Genomic DNA, 7,500 nt, shown 5'->3' with positions numbered 1-7,500 from the left:
TAAATATCATAGATGGAGTTTCATGGCTACAAATCTTTATGTCTCACTCTGCTGCAACAGTAAGCAGCATCACACCAGCCCCTCCCTCCCTCCCCCCCTCCCTCCCTCCCTCCCCCCCTCCCTCCCTCCCTCCCTCCCTCCCTCCCACCGGCCCCGACACCTTCCTCTGAGCCAGGCATTTCCTCTCTGGCTCTCTCCATGCCTCACCGCTGTGATGATGTGACGTGCCGGCGAGTAGTAGAGAGCGTCGGCACCCGGCAGGCGTCGCCACCGCGGAGATATTTAACCATCAGAACAGACCCGTCTGCCACCCAGGATCAAAGAATATTATTGCCATAACTTCCCCGTGTGTACCCACTCTCGTGTCATGTGCTCATGACAACCGTGAATTATGATATTGTGTTATTTGGATCGCTTTGTATGAAAACCGTATTTTCCACCGTTTCTCGTCAGAATCGGGAGCTGTTGTAATTCACACAGACCTGCCTCCCTGGCCCAAGCAGAAGACCGATAGGGAGGTGTAGTCTGGGGCGACAGTGGCTCGGGAGGTAGAGCAGTCGTCTGGCAATCCGGAGGTTCCCGGTTCGATTCCCGCTCCTCCCGGGCAGCGTGTCGATGTGTCCTTGAGCAAGACACTTAACCCCTAATTGCTCCCGATGAGCAGGTCGGCACCTTGCACGGTCGCCTCCGCCGTCGGTGTGTGAATGTGTGAGTGAATGTGTGAGTGAATGTGTGAGTGAATGTGTGAGTGAATGGGTAAAAATGTGAGTAACAAATTGTAAAGCGCTTTGGATAAAAGCGCTATATAGGGGAGCTCCAGTAGCTCACCACGTACCGCGAGTGCTATTTCAGCGCCGTGGACAACCGCGCTCGCGCGGATCTGGGGCTGAGCGCGTTCGAATCCCAGACGGCAGCCGTGCCTTTCCCAGAGTGTCTTCCCCCCCATCTGAACCCTTTCAGCCTGCTTCTGTCGGTCGAACTTGACCAAGTATGAATGCGAAGAAAAAGCGATAAACGCTAAAAAGAACCAGCTGACTGGTCAAAGTAAAAAAAAAAAAAAAAAGCGCTATATAAAAAAAAGCAGCCATTTACCATTAGTCTGACGTCACTTTGGACCACCTGCGACGTCCACCCGTACAGGGATTTATCATTGGGAAAATGGATTATCGGCTATTGTAACAATTCTGCCTCATGAACATTGGAAAGCTTTCCATTTTTGCACAAAATGAGTTCCCTTCTTCTTCTATCACTAACATTATTGTTAAAGCATTTTTGGTTGAAATAAAATTCGGCGATTTTCTTTTTTACGATTATTTGCGAATATTTTCATGTTGAGCTATAGATTGTGGATGAATACGCACAGAAAGGTACACCATGCAAATGTTCACGCTTTATTTGTTTTAAACGAGACGATTTAGAAATGGGCAATGGGGAAATGCATTGCAATTTCAAGCGAGGTGGACCGGCCGAAAACAGCAATGACGTAACCACTACACCTCCCTATAGACCAGGAAGTAACCACTACACCTCCCTATAGACCTGCCTCCCTGGCCCAAGCAGAAGACAGACAGACCTGCCCCCCCCCCCCCCCCCCTGGCCCAAGCAGAAGACCAGTGGGGCGACAGTTTCTCAGGAGGCAGAACAGTCGTCTGGTAATCTGGAGGTTCGCGTTTCGATTCCCGCTCCTCCCCGGCACTGTGTCGAAGTGTCCTTGAGCGAGACGCTTAACCCCTAACTGCTCTCGGCTGTTGGTGTGTGAATGTGTGAGTGAATAGGTCAAATGTGAGGAACAAATTGTAAAGCGCTTTGGATAAAAGCTGCTATATAAATGCACCATTTGCCATTTTATTTACCATTTAAGACCAATAGACCTGCCTTTCTGGCCCAAGCAGAAGACACAGACCTGGCCCAAGCAGAGGGCAGACAGACCTGGCCCAAGCAGAAGACACAGACCTGGCCCAAGCAGAAGACACAGACCTGGCCCAAGCAGAAGACACAGACCTGGCCCAAGCAGAAGACACAGACCTGGCCCAAGCAGAAGACACAGACCTGGCCCAAGCAGAAGACAGACAGACCTGGCCCAAGCAGAAGACACAGACCTGGCCCAAGCAGAGGGCACAGACCTGGCCCAAGCAGAAGACACAGACCTGGCCCAAGCAGAGGACACAGACCTGGCCCAAGCAGAAGACAGACAGACCTGGCCCAAGCAGAAGACAGACAGACCTGGCCCAAGCAGAAGACACAGACCTGGCCCAAGCAGAGGACACAGACCTGGCCCAAGCAGAAGACACAGACCTGGCCCAAGCAGAGGACACAGACCTGGCCCAAGCAGAAGACAGACAGACCTGGCCCAAGCAGAAGACAGACAGACCTGGCCCAAGCAGAGGGCACACAGACCTGGCCCAAGCACAAGACATTAACATGAGCGGGCACACACTCATGTCGCACACACGCACACTTATGGCCAAAGGAAAGGACACTTTAAATTAGAATAACAGGAACAGTGTATTGCACTACCAAAGCTAACTAGCATGTCCCACATGCTCTGTAAATAACTATGTACAGATACCGAGATGTCACTCCATGTTACCTGTTACCTGTTACTGCACAATGTTGTTTTCTTCTTTGATTCTATTATATGTTGTACCACTGTATTGCACATCGTTGCGGGCTAGACCACCCGCATTTCATTGTATACCTGTATGCCGTGACAATTAAAACTCTTGACTTGACTTGAGACATTGGCCTGTGGTTGGATATTGTGGTGGTTTTTAACAGGTCAACATGACCCTGGCAGTTTATTAAAACAATATAAGACAATTAGAAAGCGATCAGTGCCGTCACATATTGGGCACCAACCAGGAGAGCGGACAGAGAAGACAGATGGAGCTGTGGGAGCCGTGTGTGAGTGACGTAAACGAGGCTCTCCGTCCTGCTGCTGCTGCTGCCGAGAAACCACGTCTGGAAGAGAGGAAGGAAGGAGGCTTCTGCCGCCTCTACTCTCCCTCCAAACGCGTGTCTGCTCACTGCTCTGCACATTCCTCCTGTACTGAATAAAGGAGCACAAGAAGAACGCAGTGTCTCTCTCTTATTAAGAAGTGTCCGATTTTCAATATCCCTGCTGCTGCTGCCATTGTGCTGTGTGTTGAGGTGCGTTTGGAACCGTGTTGTGCACCCCCCGCTGGCCTGGGATCTGCCATTGTGCTGTGTGTTGAGGTGCGTTTGGAACCGTGTTGTGCACCCCCCGCTGGCCTGGGATCTGTCCCATCTCTCCCACTCTGTCCCATCTCTCCCACTCTGTCCCATCTCTCCCACTCTGTCCCATCTCTCCCACTCTGTCTCCATCTATCCCACTCTGTCTCCATCTCTCCCACTCTGTCTCCCTCTCTCCCACTCTGTCTCCATCTCTCCCACTCTGTCTCCCTCTCTCCCACTCTGTCTCCATCTCTCCCACTCTGTCTCCATCTCTCCCACTCTGTCTCCCTCTCTCCCACTCTGTCTCCATCTCTCCCACTCTGTCTCCATCTCTCCCACTCTGTCTCCATCTCTCCCACTCTGTCTCCATCTCTCCCACTCTGTCTCCATCTCTCCCACTCTGTCTCCCTCTCTCCCACTCTGTCTCCATCTCTCCCACTCTGTCTCCCGCTCTCCCACTCTGTCTCTATCTCTCCCACTCTGTCTCCCGCTCTCCCACTCTGTCTCTATCTCTCCCACTCTGTCTCCCTCTCTCCCACTCTGTCTCCATCTCTCCCACTCTGTCTCCATCTCTCCCACTCTGTCTCCATCTCTCCCACTCTGTCTCCCTCTCTCCCACTCTGTCTCCATCTCTCCCACTCTGTCTCCCTCTCTCCCACTCTGTCTCCATCTCTCCCACTCTGTCTCCCTCTCTCATTCCAGACACTGTTGAAATACAGTAGAATAAGAGACGGTTATTTTAGCCTCCAGTGTTGTAGAACTCGAGTCCTGGACTGATTTTCAGGACTTGTGACTCGACTTGGACTTGAGCACTGATGACTTGGACTTGGACTCGAGCATTGACTGCATTCGGACTCGGAAAGTGCAGACGAGGACTCGGACTTGTTAATTGATAAATACAGTTATTTTATTAAAAAAAGAAAAAATATTTATTGGCATAAGATATTGATGCCTAGTGCATTTGTTTGGCTATTGTGTCACAAAGTGAATAAACTCCCGTTTAAACGGTGACCGCTGTGTCATTTATGTTTAATGTAGACCTTTTTTATTTGTCTGTCAGCTCTTTGACGGCCAGAGTGGAGTGGACTCAACCTCGATGACTCGGACTCGGGGTAATGGGGACTCTCGACTCGGACTCTTCTTTGGTGACTCGGACTTGGACTCGAACACTGGGGACTCTAGACTCGACTCTGACTCGATATTTAGTGACTCGACTACAACACTGCTGCCGACTAACTGCTGTCCTACTGTCTTAATAGATTAGATTCCAATAAAGAAGATTATTTTATCGTCAATGTACACGGTAATTACAATTTTAATAATTAAAATACTTTTGTTTATCCCTCCTTGTACATACACACAGTCCCCCACATGTAAGCATTTCATCAGAGAGGAGGTTCCCAGTTCGATTCCTGCCCCCCCCGCCCGGCAGCGTGTCGAAGTGTCCTTGAGCAAGATACTTAACCCCTAACTAGGGATGTCCCGATCCGATCACGTGATTTTCCGAAGATCGGGGTCGAAAAAAAAAAAAAAAAATCTGGATATTTTTTTATTTTTTTTTACTTTATTTTTTTTATTCAACAAACATGACCATGTTCACGTCTTAAACTCATACTGAGGCCTTAGTTTTGGTTGTAAATTGCATATCATCATTAATTTATTTATTGTCACACAGAGCAGAAGAATTTTGCCAAAACAAACGCATTTCCTTTGATTTAATTATACATCAAATTAATTATGTCAAGGATTGCAATGCCTCGCTTGAATGAAGTTAACTTTTCACCTGGATAACGTCAACATTCAGGGTGAATGTAATGTGAGAAATTGGGATTGGAAAAAAAATTTATAAAAAAATTTAAAAATAAAAATTACCGTAATTCCTCTAATAGTAACCCCGGCTTGTATTTGTTTCAACTGTAGCGGGTACCAGGCTTGTATTAGGAGGAGGCCTGTATAAGAGGGAGGCCTATATTTCAAATTTTCAAACGGATCATAATGAATAAATCAACATTTTGTGTCAGTTTGAACCCAGTAAAATGTACTGGGTTCATTTATTGAAACCAAGTACTGTATGAAATAGTAAACAGTGCAATTACAGGTGGTCACTGGTCATTTCAACGTTTTCAAAGTGAAATCAAGTAACTAGCTCAGTATGCAGCTCAGTATGCAGCTCAGTATATTAGTAACCCGGCTTGTATTAGGAGGCCGGCTTATAATTGCTTAGCTCAAGAGCGCACCCGGCCATTAATAGAGACCCGGCTTGTATTTGAGACCCGGTTACTATTAGAGGAATTACGGTATTATTATTATTTTTTTGATCGGATCAGGAAAGATCGGTATCGGTAGATACTCAAAATCACATGATCGGGATCGGATCGGGAGCAAAAAAATTTGATCGGGACATCCCTACCCCTAACTGCTCCCGATGAGCAGGTTGGCACCTTGCATGGACACCTCTGCCGTCGGGAGCGTGAACGGGTCAAATGTGAGGAACAAATTGTAAAGCACTTTGGATAAAAGCTGCTATATAAATGCAGCCATTTACCATTTACTCTACTAAAATTCCCTCTATCTGTGATAGAATGATAAAAGTGTCTGGTGGTGTGCATGCCTTTGTCACCAAATATATCTTCGTCCCCTGAAGGTAATATACTGTACGTTGATTTATGGTCAATGCAGAGGGGAGTGCATTCCACACATGTAAGAGGATATCGCACCGCTGGTCCAGTAGCTATATTGTGTTAGCGCTGTGGGCGGAGATAGATGATGATGACACACTAAGCCTCCTGTGAGGTCATCACTTCAAAGGATCCGCGTTTCAGCCTCTTCTCCGTAATTGTGGAAAGAATAGAATGGAAGGGTGGTGCAGTGGGCAAGGCGCTCACCACCAATGCAGGAGACGCTGGGTTCGAGCCCAGCTCTCCGCATTGCTATCAGCTTGGCTGGTCATTCATACTAATACAATTGGCAGTATTAGCAGGGGTGGGAAGCTGATGGGTGGGGATCGGACGTTGTGGACAGCGACTCCTACAGGTCGGTTGGTGCGCCTGCGCAGCAGAATCAGGAAGCGACGGGGGCGGCGTGTCCCTCCAAACGCAGACCCCCGACGCTGAGAGATCGCGCTGTGCAGGTGAAAAGATGCGACTGCTGCTTCCTCGTGTACCGGAGGGGACACGTGATGCAAGGCTTCGTCCACATTGCAGCCGGCTTGTGGGAGGCATAGTCTAGCAACGTTCGAGACAGGGGAGGGTAGAATTGGACGATACGAAATTGGGATGGGAGAAAAAATAGAAAATGGGAGAAAAAGTAGATAAAAAAAAAAGAACGAATAGAATGGAATACTAGACCGACTCTAAGGTACGATGTCTTGCGAGGAAGGATCTGCGATATGCGATCGTTAGAAGAAGCTTGGTTCAGGTTCGGTAAAATAGACATAGAATATACCTTACCTGAGCCAGAAGGTACTCCAAAAAGAATAATTCCAATGATCCCATCGGCGATCGCGATTACTCGTTTATATGTAATTACTCGTGTTTTTAGGCGAAACTATAGGTTTTGAGGCGAGCAGATCTCCTAGCGATTGCTCTGCAAGAGCTCCTCCCCCTCAGAGCGAGAAGCTAACCGTCCGTAGAGTGATAGTAAAGGGTTAACCTGTAGTGTGGTAGTGAAAGGGTTAACCCTTTGTCATGTGGCAGTGAAAAGGGTTTTAACCTGCTGTATTGTCGCCGTGAAAGGGTTAACCGTTTGGTAGTGCGGCAGTGAAAGGGTTAATGTTTCGGTGTCTCAGATGGACTCTGGCGTCCCGCTGTTGGGTCCCACCGGCAGTAAACATGAGGCACGACTGGGCAGAACACATGTTCCCGCTGAGTCCAATACCGCGTTGGACCGTTTCGGGACCTAATATACGACATTCAGACCCAATGTGATACCTGCCAAATACCAGCTGGAACCGCTGTGGTCTTCCAAAGTGAGACTGAGAAACCCTGGTGTTAGGAGAACTGGGAACTCGCCTAAGACCTTGGGAAATAGTTTTTCCATAATAATTCATTACATTTATATAGCGCTTTTCTAGACACTCAAAGTGCTTTACAATGTAGGGTGGAAATTGCCTCCTTCACCACCACTGGTAGCACCCAACCTTGGGCTACGCAGGCTCAATGGCTGCCATACACTGGCACCCGGCACACATCACACTACTACACAATGGCTGAAATGGCTCAGGAGATAGGGATTGATATCAGCCAATTAAGGGGAAGGGATGATTAGGTGGCCTTGATGTCAGAGACCTGATTGGGAATTTGGCCA

General features: G+C 48.2%; 1 protein-coding gene across 1 annotated transcript in view; it reads left to right on the top strand.

The window, feature by feature from the left end:
• Positions 1-7,500, top strand: part of scfd1 (sec1 family domain containing 1) — a 102,998-nt gene that overhangs the window by 26,324 nt on the left and 69,174 nt on the right. The gene's annotated exons all lie outside the window — the stretch shown is intronic.

This window comes from Notolepis coatsorum (assembly GCF_963971535.1).
Source record: "Notolepis coatsorum genome assembly, chromosome: 2".
Classification (NCBI taxonomy): domain Eukaryota; kingdom Metazoa; phylum Chordata; class Actinopteri; order Aulopiformes; family Paralepididae; genus Notolepis; species Notolepis coatsorum.
This window is presented reverse-complemented; position numbering and strand designations above follow the sequence as displayed.